The sequence below is a fragment of the Sorex fumeus genome, unplaced genomic scaffold, assembly GCF_029834395.1.
Source record: "Sorex fumeus unplaced genomic scaffold, SorFum_2.1 ptg000073l, whole genome shotgun sequence".
Classification (NCBI taxonomy): domain Eukaryota; kingdom Metazoa; phylum Chordata; class Mammalia; order Eulipotyphla; family Soricidae; genus Sorex; species Sorex fumeus.
This window is the reverse complement of record NW_026606130.1, coordinates 13,917,156-13,935,805: the sequence shown is the minus strand read 5'-3', so window position 1 is coordinate 13,935,805 and position 18,650 is coordinate 13,917,156.

Sequence of the window (18,650 nt, the reverse complement as noted above, 5' to 3'; positions counted from 1 at the left end):
CCTTATTCCTGTCCCTTCTTTCCAGGACATGAAAACTTATAACTTGGGAATCTCTTCAATAACCTTTTAATTCCATTCTCTCCTGCAATCATGCACCTTCAGAGAGGAAAGTGCAAATGCATGGGATATCTGGAAAACCATCCCATGAGTAAGAAAACTATAGATATGTAATTATTCTGGTTATGATTTAGCAGGGAATTTTTCTTAACTGGGAGCATATCTACCATTTCATTATTGATATTTTAATTTATTTAAGATTCTTAATATTATTCTTACAAATTCAAAAATATCTACTGGCCATAACTACTTAGATTTTTTCTGTGGTATTCCACAATTAGGGTAGGGAATAGAACTGACTATAAACCAAAAAAATAAGGATTTTTCTATCAAAATATACTTTACAGGGGCAGGAGGGATAATACAGAAGGTAGGGTACCTTGCATGTGGCTGACCCAGGTTTGGTCCCTGGCATCCAATATGCACCCAAGCATCCCTGGGAGTAATACTTAAGTGCAGAGCCAGGAGTAACCCCTGAGGATAATTGGATGTGACTGAAAATTTTTCCAGATTAAAATTGGGACACATGTAATGTGAGTTGTTCTAGGCAACCTCTCACAAGATCTCACAACTTTTCCTGAAGTCCTGTGGTCAATCCTGGTAATACTTGAACTGGCAATGCTGGCCCTGATGGTATGTGTTTAAGTCTTATGATGTAATGCAGCTTTGTTTTCGTAACAGTTAGGGACCACCAGAGCCATATCTGGGCAATTCTCAGAGACCTTAAAGCTTACATTCAATTGTGTATGGCGAACTTGTGCATGTAAGGCAGGGATTCTGTTCTTTTGACTTCTGCCCCTGGCTCTGTGAGCTATTTTTAAAAATTTAACTTATTTTAAAACTTTATTTCAACGCCATAGTTTACAAGGCTGTTCATAATACAGTTCTCTTGGGTGTTCAATGTTTTAATATCAAACCCGCCACCAGTATGTCATTTTCTCCACCATTGTCCCAGTTTCCCACCCAAGCTTGCACTCTTGGCAGGCAGAAAAACAATGTTTTATATTACTTGTTGCAACAAAATGGAAAATGACATTATCAAAAAAATTCGGTAAAACAAATTTTGTGATAATTTCTATAGATCATTTTATTTAATTAAAGAATGGTGATTTACAAAGCTATGTATAGTTGAGTTTTAGGCATAAATATATACTCATATGCTATACCCACCATCAATCCCTTCCCCATCCGTGGTCTGCCAACTTGACAGGGACCTGAAAAAGTTCCAGGGGTTGCAGCTTAGATCTCATGTTTGTAGTATTATTGAGTATGTGTTTTGGATATATATCTATACCACACATTCTACCACCTAAACTGAAGCCCTAATGCCTGTTCTTCCATTATTACCTGCCCTCTTTTTAATGCTACTTGATATATTTCCTTCTCTGTCCTCTGCTTTAAGCTCTGGGGTCAAAGGTGGTCTAGGTATCCCCTTTTACTACAGTATATTTCCTCATTCATTATTTTATACACCACAGATAAGTGAGATTATCATGTGTTTGTTTTACTTCTATCGTACTTCACTCAATATACTGACTGCAAACATGAATAACGATGTGCAAATGTCCTTTGTTTGTTTGTTCGCTTGCTTTTTAATTTTTATTAGTGAGACACCATGAGGTACAATTGTAGACTTACAAATTTTGTGCTTGGGTTTCAATTATACAATGATCAAATACCCATCCCTCCACCAGTGCCCATTTCCCACCACCACGGATAGGAGACTAACACCCAAGAATGGCCGAGATTAGTACCAGGAATTTTGCTCCATGGCTTGCAGGCCAGCCAAACATGCTAGGGGGAAAGGCAACTCAGACAGACAAGGGAGAACCAAATAAAGGGTGTTGGGAGGATTCTCCCAGGATGGGAGAAGCATGCTGAAAGTAGACTATACACCAAACATGATTGCCACTCAATACCTCTTTTGCAAACCACAACACCCAAAAGGAGAGAGAGAACAAAAGGGAATGCCCTGCCACAGAGGCAGGGTGGGATGGGGGGGGGGGGGGGGAGGGATACTGGGATCCGTGGTGGCAAATGTCCTTTTGAGGGAGTGTTTTTATGTCCTGGGGATAGATATGCCAAATTGGAATTGCTGGGTCCTGTGGCAGTTGAATTTTAAGTTCAATGAGAATTCTCCACACCTTTACCACTGGGGTTGCACCAGACAGCTTTCCCACCAGCAATTGATGAGAGTAATATTTTCACCATATTCCCACCAACACAGATTGTTTCTACTTTTTTACATGTGGCTGGCGTTCTCACTGGGATTTTTTGTCGTCTATTATTGTCATCTTGTATTTCTCTGATGATAAGTGATGCTGTGCCTGTCTTCCTCCGAGAATTGCCTATTCATTTCCTCTCACCATTTTTAAATTTTTTTTTATTAGTGAACCACCATGAGGTACAGTTATAGACTTACAAATTTTTGCGCTTGGATTTCAGTTATACAATGATCAAGTACGCATCCCTCCATCAGTGCTCGTTTTCCACAACCACGGGTCCCAGTATCCCTCCCACCCCCCATCCCCCCATCCCACCCTGCATCTGTAGCAGGGCATTCACTTTTTTTTCTCTCTCTCTCTCATTTTGGGTGTTGTGGTTTGCAAGAGAGGCAATGAGTGGCAATATGTTTGGTCTATAGTCTATTTTCAGCATGCTTCTCCCATCCTGGGAGGATCCTCCCAACACCCTTTATTTGGTGCTCCCTTCTCTATCTGAGCTCCCTTTTGCCCTAGCATGTGTGGCTGGCCTACAAGCCATGGAGAAAAATTCCTGGTACTAATCTCGACCACTCTTGGGTGTTAGTCTCCTATTTTGTTACTTTATGTTCCCCAGATGAATGCAATCTTTCTTTGTCTATCCCACTCTTTCTGACTTATTTCGCTTAACATGATACTTTCCATGTAGTACCACTTGTATGTAAATTTCATGACTTCATCTTTTCTAACAGCTACATAGTACTCCATTGTGTAAATCTCACCTTTTTAAAAAAATCACTGTGAGATACACATGTACAAAGCTGTTTATGGTTGGGGTTTCACTTCAACAGTGTTCCAACACACATCCCTCCACCAGTGCACATTTCCCAATAACAATATCCCCAGTTTTGTCTCAAGTTTTGATAAGCATTTGGAATATTTTTATTAATCTTTGTGAGTACTTTAAATATACTGAATATCAAACATTTATTTGATGTGTTGAATACAAGCATTGTTTTCTATTCAGTCAGCTGTCTTTCAGTTTTATCCCATGTTTCTTTTGTCATGCAGATGCTTTTATAATTTCTTCAGTCCAATTTGTTTATTTTTTGTTACCTTCTCCAGTGGAATTAGATCACTTTAACACCATGTTGATGTTCAAATCTTGGAGTGTTCTAAATATATTTTCCTCAATGTACTTTATAGTTTCCGGTCAAATCTCAAGGTATTTAATCCACTTTGACTTGGCTTCTCTGAGGGGTGTAATATATTGATCCAGATTTAATTTCTTACATGTAGTTATCCATTTTTCCATCATCACTTGTTTGAATAGGCTATCTTTATTTTATGTTCTCAGCTCCTTTATCAAATCAAAACTTAATTACATATATATATATATTCATATGATATCAGTTTCTGTCTCTTTGATCTGAGGGCCCATCTTATTCCAGTACCATGCAGTTTTGATCACTATTGTTAGGATCAGTGATCTAAGGAAGAAGTGCAACACAAATGCGAAAGTTCAGCAGAGCTTTATTTTGCAGTAAGCACAGAGTCCAGATACTGATTGATCAATCGATTGGGGTCATCTCCTCAGAAATTGAGCAAGCCCCTTACTCTCCGAGCCCCTTTTATACCCCGAACACCAACTTCTGTTGACCTATACCCTGATTGCTGGGCCACAGGGTGGTTACAAACTTTCCAGCAGGGGCAGCTCAAGATTGGCTACCTTTTCCTGGGTCTGCTATTCAGTTATTTCCTTCTCTTCCCCTACTGGTCCCCAAACTGCTGAGGTTGGCAGTCATTCCACGTAGGTGGGCCCTAAGACTATAGCCTTAAAATAATACAATTCCAAATTAGTTAAAAAAATACACCTCCCAATTTCTTAATTTTCAGTATGACATTGTCTATTCATGATCCTTTCTGATCCATAAAAATTTTATTATTGACTTTTATGGATCCTGGAATAATGTCATCTGAATTTGAATGGGCATTTCATTAGATCTATATAAAAACTTAGGTAGGATAGTCATTTTAACAATATTGATTCTTCCAGTCCATGAGCATGTGATATTTCTCCATTTTTGAATTTCTTCTACTCTTTTTTATGTTATTTAAAGTTATCATGGTATAGATCTCCCGTGTATTTTGTTAAGCTGATTCCTAGATACTTGATGGTTTTGAGTACCAATTTAAATGGTATAGGTTCCTTGATCACTTTCTCCACTGATTCATTCTTTGTATGTTAGAATTAGACTGATTTTTGTGTATTGACAATTCAACCAGCCACTTTGCTGTACTATTTATTCTATTTATTTGTTTTTTCTAAGAGCTTTCTTGTGGACTCCGTAGGGTTATTTGTGTGTATCATGTTATCTGCAAATAATGATAATTTAGTTCTTCTTTTCCAATTTGGATCAATTTGATTTTTTTGTTGCCTGATTGCTGTAGCCAGGACTTATAAGACTTCGTTGAATCAAAGTGGAGTGAACGTCCTGATCTTGGAATTCTTTAAGTTTTTCACCATTAAGAACGATATTGGATGTGAGTTTGTTATAAATGACCATTATTATTTTGAGAAAGTTTTCTTCCTATCCTATTTTATTAAGGATTTATTTTTATTGTGAATGGATACTGGCCCTTCTCAAAGTCTTTTTCTGCATCAACTGATATGGTCATATGATTCTTATTTTTCTGTTATTGATGTGGTTTATTATGATAATTTATTTGTATATTTTGACCCATCCTTGCATCAATTGGATGAAGCTCAATTGATTGGGGTGCATGATTTTTGATATGTTGTTGGATTTAGTTACCTAAGATTTTTTAAAGGATTTTTGCATCAATATTCATTAGGAAGATTGGCCTGAAATTTTCTTTTCTGGAAGTATCTCTGTCTGTTTTTGGTATTATTGTAATGGTAAAGAATTTAGGAAGGTTTTCTCTGACTTCAATATTTTGGAAGAGCCTAAGCGGTATAGACAGTAAATGTTTTCTGAAGGTTTTTATAGAACTTAGCAGTGAACGCATCCTCATCTGGGTTGAGACTTTTTTGTGGGGGATTCTTAATTACTGTTTAAATTTCTTTACTTGTGATTAACCTCTTCAGGCTTTCTATTTCTTCCTCATTCATCTTTGGAAGGTTAAATGACTCTAGGAATCTAACCATTTCTTTAAGGATTTTTATCTTGAGAGCATAAATATGCTCATAGTTACCTCTCATTTTTTTTGGATTTCTAAAGTATCTGTTGTAATTTCTCCTCTTTCATTTCTGATCCAATTTATTTGAATATTTTCTTTTTTAAAAGTAATGTGAGAGAACTGCTATTTGCCCAGCCATTGATTAAGCTAATTGAATTGGGCATGAACTCCACATTACTTTATTTTTCAAATTGTATTACCGTGAGATAGAGTTAAAAAGCTTTCATGTTTGAGATTCAGCGACACAATGATGAAAGACCCATCCCTCCACCAATGCAAATTTTCCACTACCCACATCCCAGTGCTCACCTGCCTCTATGACAGACAATTTCCCCAAAACCCTCTTTCTAATTTGGGGCATTATGTTTTGCTCGAAAGTCCCCACCACCATTCAAGCCTGTCAGGGGCAGACACTAGATAATTTATTTTCCATTGCTCATTTTGAATATTGTGAGAACTCGCACGGCCTCAATTATAAATGTAAATTTCTATATTGTAAATGGTTGGGTTCCAGAGACATATCTTTGTGGCAGAAATCCATTTTGGGATTCAATTTGGAGTCTCTGGACCAGGGTTCTTAGTGCGCTAAGATGGCACATGGAGGCAAATTGTGGGTGTAGCCAGAATGCTGGGGGGGAGGGTTGCAGGGGCCTGGGGATGGACAGCCCGGGCCCTCTGTCACCATGTGGCATGGAGTTAGAGTCCTGGAGCCCACATACCTTGGCGTTGCTTGTGGAAGCTCTTGATCACCGGGATTCCATCTGGAATAGGCAGGGAGACTGCACCTGATCCGTCTGGGGTGTCCTGGTGAAATTTCCCAGTATGGGGCACCAAGAGATCTCTGTCACTGTGATGTCTTCCGTGACTTGCTGTTGTGTCTCTGGACCAGGGTTGTTGGTGTGTTAAGATCCACATTACAAAATTTTCAACAGATTATATCATACTGAGGTCCATCCTGAGAAGGTGGAGTCAGGCTGAGGGTGTGGCGGCAATTTTGGATTGTGGAAGCAGTTTGCTTCCCTGGGCCTTTCTTGGGCTGGCACAGACCAACTCACCCCCCTCCAATTTACCCCTATCTGTTCAGCGATGCACAGGTCTGAGTTTTTCTGCAGCGTTTGATTTCTTTCGAGATTTATTTAGGGGTTTCTGAAGCAAGGCAGGCAGTAGAGCTTACAGGGTGGCACTGAAGTTGATTTGTGGGGGTGACTGCCAGTGCTCTTTTGTGTATCGGGAAGAGGGGTGAGGTAACCCACCCCAATACTGAGAAAGCTTGGGGATTTCAGTTAGAATTTTTCGTATCAGAATTTTTTAGCAGATTATTTATTGGTGAGTTCCATCCTGAGACAGTGGAGGCAGGCCAAAAATATGACAGTGATTTTGGATTGTGGAAGCAAGCAGCTGCTGGGGCTCTGTTGGGCGGGCCACTAGGCCAATCCACCCCCCTCCGATTTACCCCAGTCTGTTCAGTCATGCGTGGGTCCGAGCTGAACTGCAGCTTTTGTTCTCTTTCGAGATTTATCTATGAGTCTCTTAAATAAAGCCAATAAATGAGCTTGTATAGCTGATCCAGAGGTAGTTTGTGGGTATGGCTCCCACATACCTAACTTTTGGCCATTTAATTTCTTAGTAAACTTGGTCCCAAGTTGTTGGAGTCTAGCCATAGGCACAGCGACAATTTTGGGGTATCAGGAAGCCTGAAGGCACCACAAGGCTGCTGATGCACTCGCACCGGCAGCTACAGGTTGATCTTCCACTGGGAACATATGCTCATTTGAATGTTTTCTCTTTTGCTCTTCTTGAGTCTAGCTAACGATTTGTCTATCTTGTTAATGTTTTCAAAGAACCAGCTATCATGTTAATTTCTGCTCTAGTTTTTGTTCTTTTTCTCCTCCTACTAACTTTAGGATATTTTGTTCCTTCTCCAGATTTTTGAAATGTGTGTTTAGTTTGTTTATTTAGGCTTTGCTTATTATTAATTTAGGCCGCCTGCATTGCTATGAATTTCCCCAATAGTGCAGTTTGTGCTCTATGACATAGATTCTTGTTGTTTATTCATTATCATAGTCTCAAGGAATATTTTAATTTTTTCTTTAATTTCTTCTGCAATTCAATTTTTGTTTTAGCAGTGTTTTGTTAAATTTCCAAGTGTTGAAAGTGCGCCTCATCTTCTTTTTTGATTAAATTATACTATCTTGGCATTGTGGTCTGAGAAGGAAGTTTGTACAATTTCTATGTTAGTAAATTTACATATGTTTTAATTGTGCCCTAACACGTAATCCATCCTGTAAAACATTCCATGTGAAATAGAGAATAATGTGTGTTCCTGTTTGGGGGGAATAAAAGCCATGTATGTGTCCAATCATTCCAGTCCTTTCAGCTCCTTGTTTTGGTGTATTTTCTCTTTACTGGTATTATCTCTGGTTGATTTATCTAGTGGGGAAAGTGATTTATTGAAATCTCTCACTTTGAAAATCTGTATGACACATATAGGGTGCACAAATGGGGGAATTCATAGCAACTTAGGCCTACGTTAGGAAAAGATAGAATGCTCATATCAAAAACCTAAACAAATCTCAAAAAAAACCTGGAGAAGGAACAAAAAATAATCCAAAAACTAGTAGAAGGACGGATAAAGAAAAACTAGAGCAGAAAAAAGGCACATGAAAAATTGCTCAACATCACTAATCACCAGGGAGATGCAAATCAAAATAACAATAATACATCATGTCACACCACAGAGACTGGTACACATTCAAATGAACAAGAACAACCAGTAGTGGCATGGAAGCAAAGGGAAAGGAATCCTTAAATTCATTGCTGCTGGTAATGCTGACTAGTCCAGCCTTTTTGGAAAACAGTATGGGCATTCCTCGAACAACTAGAAATTGAGCTTCCATTTGACCCAGCAATACCACTTCTGGGAATATACCCTGGGGGCCCAAAAAACACACAGCAGAAACACCATCTGCCTGCCTATGTTCATTGCAGCACTATTCACAATAACTGGATTCTGGAAACAACCTGATTCCACAAGAAAAGATGAATGGATAAAGAAACTATGATACATTTACACAATGGAATACTACACAGCTATTAGGAAAAGTAAGGTTATGAAATTTGCTTATACACTTGGACAGTATCAAGCTGAGTGATATGACTCAGAAGGAAAGGGACATATATAGAATTACTGTATTTATTTGTGGTATATAAAGATGGTACTAAACTAATATCCAAGACTACAGAAAATGGGCCAGAGGGATTGGTCAATGTTTGGAAATTACTACAATAGAGGAGGGTCCATAATGACAACATTAGTTGAAAATGATCATTCTGGACAAGAACTGAGTGTTGAAAACAGATAATGGGATATACATTATCCCTTTCAGCATTTGTATTGCAAACCATAATTCCAAAAATCGGAGAGAGCAAAAGCAAGAGAGAGAGAGAGAAGAGAAGTGCCTGCCACAGAGACAGGCTGTGGTGGAGGCTGGTTTGGTGGGAGTGGGAGGGAAACTGGAGACATTGCTGATGGGAAATTACACTGGTGGATGGATGGGTCTTGGGACATTATATTACTGGAACCCAATCAGTAACAGCTTTGTAACGCTCTATCTCACGATGATTCAATAGAATAAAAAAAATTACTACAGTTCTGCAAAGAAAGATGGCAGCCGCTTTGGAGCTTTATGGAAAGCCAGGTATGAGCTGGTCGTGATGGGGCGACTGAAACCTCATGGGAAGGGGGGTGTTCCCGGCTTGTCGTTCACGCCCTACCGATGTCACAAGTTTCCCCCCAGGAGCGGCTCTCTGGCACGGCCATGAATCCAGAAGCACAAGAACTTAATGCAGAGCTCAGCAGCTTGCAGCAGAAAAGTGAATGGACTATGTGTTAATCCACGCCACCATGCCTGCCGGGAGGGGAAAGGGTGTTGCTCCCTTTCACCTTTGTCCCTCTGGAAAGAAAGACAGCAGCCACTTCGGAGCTTTATGGAAAGCCAGGTATGAGCTGGTCCTGATGGGGAGACTGAAACCTCATGGGAAGGGGGGGACATTCCCGGCTCATCCTTCACACCCTACCGAGTTCACGAGTTGCCCCCCATGAGTGGCTCTCCGGCAAAGCCATGGCTCCAGAGCACAGAAACCAATCTCATAATTATCTGACTCTCAGCAGAAATACTTCCATGGTTAATAAGTAAAATACCAGAAATCCAAAATCGCGTGGCCACAATAGCAGCCGCGCGACATCATTTAATTCTTGTGACCAGCTGTAGAAAACAAATTATTTCACAATGTCTTTTCAGCATGTCTAATTTGGGGGTGTAAACTCTAAGTAATAATGGTGCATCTTTTGTCGAAACAATGAACCTAATCAAAGTAGATAGAGTGTTAACTAGAATTCATCTGCCTCACAGGCATTGGGAAGGGTTGGGGGGATTTACTGGGGTTCTTCGTGGTGAAAAATAAGTATTGGTAAAGGGAAATGTGTTTGATATTTTCATGACCAAGACTTAAACCTGAAAGCTTTGTAAATTTTCCCACAGTGATTCAATAAATAAATTAATTACTTAAAAAATTAATACAGATAAACTAGAATAGAAATCAATGACACGAATCAAGAAAACAGTAAGGTCAGACAACAGCTGAATAAATTTGTTGTATCTAAGCCAGCTCTTTAAAGAATAGTGAATAGCATCCTGTACAATAAGTTGAATGGCGGGGGCTGGAAAGATAGTACAGAGGGTAGGACACTTGTCTTGCATGTAAATGGCCAGAATGAAATTCTTGATATCTTATATGGTCACCTGAGGTCCAGCAAAGTGATCTCTAAGCAAAAAGTCAGAAATAAACACCAAGTACTGCCTCGTGTTTTATTATTCAACCAAAGAGTTGAATAATAAATATGATCAAAATCCACACTGAAAAATGATAATAAATTTTTATATCAATAACGTCTCTAAATGTTAACGGAAATATCTTTATTAGAAATATGAAATGAATGAATAATTCCGGAAAAAACTCTGCAGCATACAAACTACTAATTTGAACTCAAAATAATTAGAGGTTTGTAGTGAAAGGTTCAATAATCAGAGACAGTCATACTTGTATCAAATACATACAGACTAATGAAAAGACCAGAGATGAGAGATGGATCTTTCATACTTGGTATGAGATCAACAGATCAGGAGGACTTATAACTATTATCACCATAAAAACAATATTGAATAAAATTAGCTAAGCTCACAAGGCAAAAAGAAAATCCAATAACATTAGATCAGAGAAGATGGAGAAATTACAAAAACGCTCCTAGAAACAATAAGTTTGTATAGTAAAGTGGCATGCTACTAAATGAAAACCCAAAGGTCAATGGGTTTCCTATATAAAAATAATGAAAGAGAAAAAAAGAGATATTAATCTCATTCACAATAGTGCCTCAGGAAATCAAGTACCTAAGAATCAAACTTAACTTATTTAACTTAACTACCTTAACTAACTTAACTAAAGAGGTGAAAGATCTATACAAAGAAAATAACAAAACACTACTTCTAAAAATAAAATAGGACACTAGGAAATGGAGACACATCCTCTGCTCATGGACCGGGAAGATTAACATTGTCAAAATGGTAATTCTGCTCAAAGCTTTTTACAGATTCAATGCAGCCCCTATAAGGATGTCCATGACATTCTTCAAAGAAATAGACCAAACATTCCTGAAATACATATAGAACATTAAACAGCCACGAATAGGTAAAGCAATCTTTAGGGAAAAGATGATGACTGGCAACACCTTTCCCAATTTCAGACTGTACTACAAAGCAGTAGTAAGTAAAACAGTATGGTAGCACTGTAGCACTGTCCTCCCATTGTTCATTGATTTGCTCGAGTGGGCACCAGTAACATCTTCATAGTGAGACTTCTTGTTACTGTTTTTAGCATATTGAATACACCATGGGGAGCTTGCCAGGCTCTGCTGTGCGAGCGGGATACTCTCGGTAGCTTGCCGGGCTCTCCGAGAGGGACAGAGGATTCGAACCCCAGTCCGCCATGTGCAAGTCAAACGCCCTATCCGCTGTGCTATTACTCCATTATCATTCTTAATAAAGCAGCAAAAATAAATTTTTCAAAAGGCGTCGACGAAGGGGATCAGAACAATAGTAACAAGTGAGGGCTCTTTGTGCTCATGGCCTAACCAGGTTCGACCCCCAGCATCACATATGGTACCCACAGGAGTGAACCCCGAGCGAAGGGGCAATATTAAGCCCTGTGAATAGCCACGCCCAAGACAAGCCAAAGAAAGTGGTTATCCTCCTTCGGGTATTCCAAAGTATGGTATGGTATTGGTATAGAAACAGACCTGTGGACCGATGGAGCAGAATTGAATATTCTGTGACAGACTCTCAAATATATGATCACTTAATCTTTGAAAAAGGAGCAATAAATGTGACGTGTAGCAAGGAAACCCTCCTCAACAAGTGGTGCTGGGGAAAGTAGACAACTAATTGCAAAAAAAAAAATGAACTCAGAAGTGCGTTCAATGTCAGGTACAAAAGTCAGATCAAAGTGGATTAAAGACCTCAATATTAGACCTGAATCATAAGGTATATGGAGGAAAATGTAGGCAGAAATATCCATGACATTGAAGCTAAAGGCATCTTTAAGGTGAAACACTACTGACCAAGCAAGTGGAAACAAATGTAAACAAATGAGACTGCATTAAACTAAGAAGAATCATCTCCTCAAAATAAAAAGTGACAAAAATAAGAGATAGCTTACTGAATGGGAAAAATAATTTACCCAATATGTATCAGATAAAGGGTTAATATCCAGGATATACAAGAAATTAGTAGAGCTCTAGAAGAAAAAGCCTTCCAACATCATCAAAATGTGAAGAAGAAGGGAACAGAAGCTTCCTCCAAAAAATTACATATGGCCAAGATGCATATGAGAAAATGCTCTACATCACTAGTTATCAGAGAGATGCCAATAAAAGCAATGAGATATCATCATACACCATAGAGTCTCACCCACATCAAAAAGAACAAGATCAACCATTGTTGGCACGGAAATGGGGAAACAGAGACTCTCTTTTATTCTTGGTTGGAATGCCAACTGGTCCAGCCTTTCTGGAAAACAATATGGGTATTCCTCAAAAAACTAGAAATTGAGATTCTATATTGTTAGGGCATGACTCTGGATCTCCAAACTCAAGCATGGACCACGCAGGAATGCAATCAGCAAGCAGGTAGTTTATTGAGCTGGCTAGCCAGGGTCAAGCCGTCAGGCAAGCCCCCTAACTTCTTCAAAGAGGATCTTATATAGGCCTTCACTGTCCGTTACAGCAGAGCCCGCGCATTTCATGGGCGGTTAGCGGGTATCTCGTAACTCAGATATTTGGTTATCTTCTATGTTTACCTGGCTCCTTTTAATTTACAGCTCATGGCACCTGCATTCCGGTGGAGGCAGATAAGGAAAAAGTTACAAACAGAGGTACAGATAAGGAAGGGTCAACAAATGGCGACAGAATTTGCATCCCAATAAGGAAAAGTCAACATATGGAGACAGAATTTACATCCCTATTAGGAAAAGTCAACAAATGGTTTCACAGTTAAGGCTAGTACTAGGGAGGGGGTAGGAAAGGAAGAGTTACTAATTAGCAGAGTTTAGCTCTGGAATTTTCCTCAGGGTCCCAAGGGACCTTACAATATGACCCAGCAAGACCACTTCTGGGATTTTGATAACCTCTCAATATCTATACTGCAAACCATTATTCCCCAAAGTAGAGAGACAGTATGGGGGAAATTGTCTGCAATAGAGTCAGGGGGAGGATCGGAAAGGCAGGGCAATACTGGGGATATTGGTGGTGGAGAATGTGCACTGGTGGAGGGATGGGTGCTCAATAATAGTATGACAGAAATTCAAATATGAAATTTTTAATTGTATCTCATGGTAATTCAATAAAAATTATACAAAATTAAAAAAACACTTCTGGGAACTTATCCCGGCAGTGAAAATAAAGCACAGTAGAAATGACATCTCCAGCTGTATGTTTATTGCAGCACTGCTCACAATAACCAGAATCTGGAAGCAACCCGAGTGCCATAGATCAGAGTACTGGTTAAAGAAACTTTGGTTCACCTACACAATGGAGTACTATGCAATTGCTTAAAAAGATGAAGTCATAAAATTTTCTAATAAGGGGATGACATGGAGGGTATCATTCTAAGTGAAATACATAAGAAAGAGAGGGAAAGACATAGAATGACTGCACTCAGTTGTGGAATATAAAATAACACAATATGCATCTAACACCCAAGTTCATTAGAGACAAAGGCTAGGAAGATTGTTCCATGGATAGAAGCCTGCCTTATGAACTGGGGGAGAAGGCAGCTGGAATAGAGAAGGGAACACTAAATCAATTATGGTTGGAGGGATCGTTTGGGATGGAAGATGTGTGCTTAAAGTATAAAGGACCAAAGATGATTGCCTTCCAGTGTCTGTATTACAAACCATAATTCCCAAAAGTAGAGAGATAGTAAGAATTAAATTATCAGCCATAGAGGCAGGGGGTGGACTCGGGTACGATTGGTGGGAGGCATACTAGGGATATTGATGGTGAAAAATGTACAGCGGGGAAGGATAGGTGTTCTATCATTTTATGACTGAAAATCAATCATGAATGCAAGGTAATTGTATCTCACAGTGATTCAATTAAAATAAATAAATACGAAAAAGAAAATGAAGAAATTTTAAATAACGCCTGAGAAATACAAAATACTATAAGAAGTTACCACAAACAACTCTATGTCACTAAGCTGGGGAGCCTAGTATAAATGGATGAATTAATAAATCTCACAAAACATTCCAAGAAGGGCCGTATAAATGTACAATAGTTAATATACTTGCTTTACACAAGGTCAACCCAGATTCAATACCTGGTAGCCTATATAATAATATGAGTACTGCCAATTGTAATCCCCAAGTACAGAGCAAAATGTAAGCCCTAAAAACAGCTGCGTGTTTCCCTCCAAAAATGGCTGAGTCAGGAGGAAGCAAATACCCTTAACAGAGAAACCAAGTGTAAGAAAATCGAAATGACTAAAAATATCCTCAGGAGTAAAATGCTAATTCAGATGAATTCACTAGTGAGTTCTACAAATGTTTAATGAAAACAAGCTTGTCACAATTATCAAAATTAGAATTCTCCCTAACTGCTCATACCCTCCCAAATTATGTTAATTTCAAATATGATATATGTAATGGAGCTAAAAATAATATTTCATAGCAATATTTATATGAATGTTGACACAAATATTCTCAACACAATCTTAGCAAACTAAATTTAACAATATATCAAAAGGGTCATACACTACGCTCATGTGGAGTTCAGTAACAGATGCAAGTAGAGTTCAATTGATGTAAATAAATTAATTGAATGCATAATATCAACAAAAGGTAAGATAAAGATTATATAAACATAGAAAATGATGCAGAAAAAGGTCTTGGGACAATTCAATATTCATTAATAATGAAACTCTTAACAAAAAAGAAAAGTAATTCAACTTCTAACAGTCAGTGGGGTGCTTCTCTTGCATGCAGCTGATCAAGGTTTGATTCCTGGCACCACATATAGTACTCCAAGTCCTTTCAGGAAGTATGCCTAAGCATAGATCCAGGAATATGCTATGAGCAAAACTGTGTGAGGATCCAAAACAAAAGCTAATACAAAAGATCAAACAGTTACTTATAGCAAACCTATAGACAAAATATTCAATGGTCAAAAGCCTAAAGCCTTATCTCTTACGATAACGTTCAAAAAGCAATGTCTACTTTATACACTATTATTCAATAATGTTTAGAAGTCCTCACAATAGCTGTCAGGCAAGAAAAAGAAATCAAAGGATCCAAATTGGAAGAAAAGTTGCACTGTCAATATTTGCGTTGAAAACATTAAAGATTCTACAAAAAGACTCAGAAAAATGTCAGTGGATTAAGTAGGACACAGATTTCAGTCACAATTCCCGCATACCTGATTTTTAAAAAATTTATTTTAGTTTTTATTTTTATTTATTTATTTTTTAATAGTGAGACATCATGAGGTACAGTTGCAGACTTACACATATTTGTGCTTGGGTTTCAATTATACAATGATCAAATACCCATTTCTCCACCAGTGCCTATTTCCCACTACCACGGATCCCAGTATCTCTCCCACCCCCATCCCCCCCATCCCAACCTGCCTCCTTGGCAGGGCATTCCCTTTTGTTCTCTCTCTAATTAGGTGTTGTGGTTTGCAAAAGAGGCAATGGGTGACAATCATGTTTGGTCTATAGTCTACTTTCAGCATGCTTCTCCCATCCTGGGAGTATCCTCCCAACACCTTTATTTGGGGTTCCCTTCTCTATCTGATCTCCCTTTTCCCCTAGCATGAGTGATTGGCCTCCAAGCCATGGAGTAAAATTCCTGGTACTAACTTGGGCCATTCTTGGGTTAGTCTCCTATTTTGTTACTTTATGTTACCTTGATGAATGCAATTTTTCTATGTCTATCCCTTTCTTTCTGAGTCATTTCGCTTAACATGACACTTTCCACGTAGTACCATTTGTATGTAAATTTCATGACTTCGTCTTTTCTAACAGATACATAGTACTCCATTGTGTAAATGTACCAAAGTTTCTTTAATCAGTCAGCTGTTCTTGGGCACTCAGGTTTTTTCCAGATTCTGGATATTGTAAAGAGTGCTGCAATGAACAAACAATTGCAGATGTCACTTCAACTATACTTTTTTGCCTCTCTGGGATATATTTCCAGGAGTGGTATTGCTGGATGAAATGGGAGCTCAATTTCTAATTTTTTGAGAATCGTCCATACTGTTTTCCAAAAGGGCTGAACCAGTTGGCATTCCCATCAGCAGTGAAGAAGTGTCCCTTTCTCGCCACATCCGCGCCAGCACCGGTTGCTTTTGTTCTTGTGGATATGGGCCAGTGTCTGTGGTGTGAAATGATATCTCATTGTGGTTTTGATTTGCATCTCCCTGACGATTAATGATGTAGAGCATTTTCTCATGTGCCTTTTAGCAATTCAGATTTCTTCTTTGTGAAAGTTCCTATTCATTTCATCTCCCCATTTTTTGATGGGGTTGGATGTTTCCTATTTGTGGAGTTCAACCAGTACTTTGTATATCCTTGATATTAACCCCTTATCAGATGTGTATTTGGTGAATATCCTTTCCCATTCTGCAGACTGTCTTTGTATTTTGGTCACTGTTTCTTTTGAGGTGCAGAAGCTTCTTAGTTTAAGATAGTCCCATTTGTCTCATTCTGTTTTTACTTGCTTGGCCAGTGGTGTGACATCTTTGTGACATCATTAGCTTCTGTGTCATGGAGGGTTTTTCCAACTTTTTGCTCAATGTATCTTATGTATTCCGGTCTGATGTTGAATCTTTAATCCACTTTGATCTTACTTTTTGACATGGAGTTAGGCAGGGATCTGAGCCCACTTTTTTGCATGTAGCTGTCCAGTTTTGCTAGCACAATTTGTTAAAGAGGCTTTCCCTGCTCCACTTCACTTTTCTTACCCCCTTATCGAAGATTAGATGCTCGTATACTTGGGGGGAGATGTCAGTATATTCAACCCTGTTCCATTGGTCTACAGATCTGCCTTTGTTCCAGTACTATGCTGTTTTAATAATTACTGCTTTGTAGTAGAGTTTGAAGTAAGGGAGGTTGAGTCCTACCATTTTCTTTTTCCCAAGAATTGCTTTAGTTATTAATGAGGGTTTATTGTTCCATATAAATTGCAGGATTATTTGCTCCATTTTTTTGAAGAATGTCATGAGTATCCTAATAGGAATCACATTGAATTTATACAGTGCTTTGGGAATATTGCCATTTTGACAATGTTAACTCTCCCGAATCATGAACAGGGGATATTTTTCCATTTCATCGTATCCTCTTTTATTTCCTGAAGTAGCGTTTTGTAGTTTTCTTTGTACAGGTCCTTTACTTCCTTAGATAAGCTGATTCCTAGGTACTTGATTTTCTGGGGCACAATTGTAAACGGGGTTGTTTTCTTCATGTCATTTTCTTCTCTTTCAGGATTTTCTTCTCTTTCACTATAGGAAAGCCATGGACTTTTGGGTATTGATTTTATAGCCTGCAACTTTACTATACAAGCCTATTGTTTCTAGAAGTTTCTTGGTAGAGGTTTTAGGGTTCTCTAAGTATAGTATCATATCATCTGTGAATAGTGAGAGCTTGATTTCTTCCTTTCCTTCCTGGATGTCCCTAATATCTTTTTATTGCCAAATCGCTATTGCAAGTACTTCCAGTACTACATTGAACAGCATTGGAGAGAGTGGACATCCTTCTCTCGTCCCGGATCTTAGAGGGAAGGCTCTCGGTTTTTCCCTATTGAGGATGATGCTTGCTGTAGGCTTGTGGTAGATGGCTTTAACTATATTGAGGAAAGTCCCCTGTATACCCATTTTGGCTAGGGTTTTCATCACAAATGGGTGCTCGATCTTGTCAAATGCTTTCTCTGCATCTATTGATATGATCATATGATTTTTATCTTTTCATTTGTTGATATGGTGGATTATGTTGATTGATTTTCGAGTGTTAAACCAGCCTTGCATCCCCGGGATGAATCTTACTTGATCATGGTGTATGATCTTTTTGATGAGTAGTTGAATTCTATTTGCTAGTATTTTGTTGATAATCTTCGCATCCATTTTACTCAGGGATATCGGCCTGTAGTTTGCTTTTCTCGTGGTGTCTTTGTTTCCTTTTGGTATTAGAGAGATATGGGTTCATAGAAACTATTTGGGAGATTTTCCGTTTTTTCAATTTCCTGGAAAAGCTTGAGAAGAACTGGCAGTAGGTCATCTTTTATTGTTTGGAAAAATTCGCTAGTGAATCCATCTGGACCTGGGCTTTTGTTTTTGGGAAGACTTTTGATTACAGTTTCGATTTCCTTGATGTTAATAGGTCTATTCAGATACTCCAGGTCTTCTTGATTCAGCTTTGGGAGATTATAGGAGTCCAGGAATTTATCCATTTCTTCTAGCTTCTCTTGTTTCGTGGCATATAGACTTTCAAAGTAGTCTCTGATGATCTTTTGGATTTCTTTTGTTTCTGTTGTGATATCCCCTTCTCATTTCTGTTTCGGTTTATTAGGGTTCTCTCTCTCTGTTTC